The sequence below is a fragment of the Telopea speciosissima genome, chromosome 9 (assembly GCF_018873765.1).
Source record: "Telopea speciosissima isolate NSW1024214 ecotype Mountain lineage chromosome 9, Tspe_v1, whole genome shotgun sequence".
NCBI lineage: Eukaryota > Viridiplantae > Streptophyta > Magnoliopsida > Proteales > Proteaceae > Telopea > Telopea speciosissima.
Genome location: NC_057924.1, coordinates 25844921 through 25849249, shown reverse-complemented (window position 1 = coordinate 25849249; position 4329 = coordinate 25844921). Strand labels below are relative to the sequence as shown.

Genomic DNA, 4329 nt, shown 5'->3' with positions numbered 1-4329 from the left:
GTAACATGCGATATAAACTTTTTGAGCATTATGTGTCCGTAAGTTATACTTAAAATGGTAGTCACGACTAGGGTTTGGGCTGGGCACCCTTATCATATGGTCGTCGCATTGGGTATGCCTAGACATGTGATGTCAGGGTACGAATACGAGTGCTCACATGTTTGATGTGTGCATTGGCAAAGAATCTACTTTGTCGATTCCCTCATGTATTACTATCAGATGTAGGAAGGGATAGACATGTGTCACCGACACCCTGTACCTGAGGGAACCCTGTCACTGCAAAGTGTGATCGCATTCTTTGGTTCATCAATGACTGAGACTCAAGCGAGTCAAAGCTGGTGTTCTGGGAATGCGTGAATACTTTGTGAGTGAAGGAGTTATCCAACACGGTCACCACGCCCGATTGGGGAACACCAAGATAGAGATGCATGCATGGTCGGATCGGAATCTAGATCCATGCCATTTTGGAAATGGTTTTGCAAAATTTATTTTACATAAAATGATACATTATTTATAGTTATTTCAAATAAAGTGTTTTATCGAGTTTTGCGGGACCCGATTGGATGCACAGACGCTCTTATATGGACATGTACTATGGATTGGGGTTTGGCAGTACATGTGTACATGCCCTAGATTCCATAATGATGGTGTTGATTAGTGGGGGGGTTGTATATGATAAATTGTTATCATATAGGGAGTTATTTGGAATTTGCTAATTTAATTGGCTCTTTATTTAATTAATGGATTTGGTGCTAATTGTAATTATCCATTAATAATTAAATAAAGAATCTAATTAATACTTTCCCTATTAGATTCTGTTTCTTCACCTGTGTAGCACTTTGAGTTTAAACAGAACTGCCAGACTAAGAGAGAGAGAGTCAGACTCTCACTAGGGCTCTATTAAATCTATCTAGGATTTAATTAAACCCTATTATTATAAATAGGGGACCAAAAATACGCAGAAGAGAAGCTCTCCACGTTTTTGGAGCAGACACTCTCTCTCCCTCTTGTGATCTCTCTTCTTCTTCTTGCTTCTCTCACCTGTATTTGAGAGTTAGGGTTTGTGAAACCCTAGATCTGTGCTGAGGAGTTTGAGGGCATCTGGGATTGGCGTGTAGAACCTTGGTAGCACCATTGGAGGTTCAGATCTGTTTGCTTAGAGCGCTCATTGGAGGAAGAACCACTATCTATTGGAGGAGCAACACTTGAGGCTCACCAGGTTAGCAGTTCTTTATTAATTCCTTCTGTTCATTGATTATTAATATTTATGGGATGCGAAAGAAACTCGAATCGATTATTTTTCGCTGCGCATTCGAGTATGGATGGATCCCTCTTGCCATGTGATGGACTAGAGACGAGTTTCTCCGTCCCTATTGTGATAATTAATTTTATGAAATGCAATAGGGAAGGAGAAACCCTAATAGGGATGCACCAGGGTTCCCATGGGCGACCATGGGAAACCCCAAAATTAAAATGGGGCACCCATGGGACACCATGGGCTAACCCAGGGCGTGCAAAACCCTAAAGATAAATATCTTGGTCTCCCTAGGGAACCATGGTTTGATCCCTGGACCGTTGTTTGGTCAACATTTATAACTGAAACATTAACTCAAAAACTGGATCCATTTATACTGAACAAAACCTGCAATAGGTTTTTTGGAGGTTCACAAAATGTAACTAAGAGTTAACTCAACAGGACATCGTATGGACGTAACAAAACCCTCTTCGAATAGAATCTCAATCACAGATAACTCAGTTGACTGGGCATTTTCCTTCTCTCCTCTTTGTAGCAGGTTGAACACATTGTTGCATTGCAACGTGTTCTACCCTAGAGAGAGAGAGAGAGAGAAGATATATCAAACAAAATGCTATCCAACACACATGAAGCATAGGTACTTCGGTTGTTGATGAAGATGATGACTGTTGCATTGAGGAGCCATCATTGTTAACAAAATCAAATTCATGTCAGACCATTATTAGAAGTTACAGATTTTCAAACAAGTGTATGACATTTTCCTTCCCATGCCCTATATAAAACACAAATTAGCATTATTATAGATCTCAAAAATCTAAACAACTTCATTTAAGTATGCTACCAAGACAAGGAGCACCCGATCTAGAAGACAATGCAAACGAAATCTTCTAACTTGCCTCTGTATGCCAGTGACCTTGGACTTGTTAACGGGTAGTGCATTTATCTCTTTTTTACTCATTGAAGCAGCCGTGGACGCATTGTCAGTATCCAATCCTCTAACAGTTTCATAATCTACAAGGCGTAAGAGCTATGTCATTCCCATGTAATAGTGACTTCCCTAAATGGAAATGGATTGGTAAATGCAGCCTAGGTCGTCATCTTCATTGAATATTAAGACTGCCAATGTTTGGTTTAGAAAAATGGCATATAAGTAACAAGTATTTGGAATAGAATCTATCAAAAGTGATATACTTAGGTCCTAAAATACACGGTCAAGAAGAGCAAGCTGGAGCCCTGAGCCTTGCAGACGCCCTCTTGTTGCCAAGGCTATAGATGGTGGCATATCCAACCTCAGTTCAGTATGACCAAGCAGACCACTGGCTACAACAACATGAGCTTGCACCTGAACCTGAAGTTGTTGACAAGTTGCATACATTCCAAGGCTAGTAGCCATAAAGAATACACCTGGAAATAGCCATACCAGTAAAATAAGAATTTAAGAAAAATTTATTCACTTATTTGTACAATAGCTATGATCCAACAACAATTAATAATAAAAGACAAGAACATGCGCAAAGAGTAGTAGGTAATACCAGAAAGTTCGGTTACATTTGGTGTGAATTTAGTATCATGAACAATAGAAGAACCGGTGGGAAAACAAAAAAACAGGAAGAACATTTATTAGAGATCCGTCACAACAAAAACACAATAAAAAACAAAGGCTAGTGGCCAAGAACATGGAAATTATTATTTAAAAAAAAAAAAAAAAAAAAATCTTACCTGTAATAAGAAAAACAATTGAATTCGTATTAACTGATGAGCTGCATGAACACGCTGAGAGAGATAGAGAGATAGAGAGATGATTCAGTATTTACAGAATGTAAACAGTATCACCCTATAAAATCCAATAAACTTCCCAATAACATTTAGATACCACAGGATTTATGGGGTCAAATATGACAATAACATAACACAGATTGCCGTTCAGGATTAAAACCACGAAATCCGCTTTCTATATCTGCTCAAGTTCCTCTGAAAACAAAACTCATGGTTGATGTGATTAATAAACCTCCCTAGGTAAGATTATCAGATAGTTTAGGTACAGGTACAAATAGTAAGAGTCCCCACTAAATCCTCCAAACCGGCAATAATCTGCAAAAGTTAGAAAACGTAAATAAACAGGCACCACCGAAATCTTAGAAGATAGAGTTCACACATAAATGCCTACTATCAAACATCAAGCACAAAGATCGTGATTCTATAGACTCGACATAGATGTAAAAACAGAATAACTTGAAAAGACTGCAAGTTTAAAAGTTCACAATATCAAATTTTAAAAGGCTAAAATTGGGTCAACTTATAATATTTTTGCATCAAGGAAGACCATGTGAATGGGTGAATTGTTAGTATAGAAACCATCTCAGGCCAATTATAGCAGCCTTCCCTTGGGGTTATTCCTTCCCAATTGAGGCTCTACTCCAAGGTTCACTCTATTGCTATCCTCTGTAATTTAACATTTCTTATTCTTATTTGAGATTCCTGAATTGGTGATCCCCCTCAGGACTATCATGAAGTGAGAACGATGAGCAACTTAGGTTGTTTTTAAATTACCATAAAAGTATCCAGTTGGAGAAAACAAAAACCGCCACAATCCTATACAAAGACTACCATATTTCTGAAATAGGAAATTAATTATTTATAGAGTACCAAATTAGTAAAAGAATTCAAGGAAAAAGAGCAGTCACAAATGTAGATGGACAAAATATCAAAGCCATCGGGAATTAGAAACCAAATTATCAACCGAGAGAATAAGAAGCCCCCTAAATGGCAAAGCAAAGTAACAGCTTTGCATAAAATGTAATTACAATGACTGCAACGAAAATAGTTGAAGATGATGATGATGATGATGATGATGATGGGCGGCATGGCATGGCAAGTAGGTTCTTGGTGGACGATATGCTGATAAGGGTGTTCAAGAACAGCAAAGATGTGGGAGTGAAATTCCCATTCAACCAGCCGATGAAGATATACTGAAGCCTCTAGAATGCGAACGACTGGGCCACGAGGGGAGGGCTTGAGAAGACGAACTGGTCCAAGACCCCCTTCGTCGCCACCTACAAGAGCTTCCAAGTGGA

General features: G+C 38.6%; 1 pseudogene; it reads right to left on the bottom strand.

Moving 5' to 3' along the window:
* Positions 1-1609: 1609 nt before the first annotated feature.
* Positions 1610-3282, bottom strand: LOC122638789 (annotated as a pseudogene).
* Positions 3283-4329: the final 1047 nt, after the last annotated feature.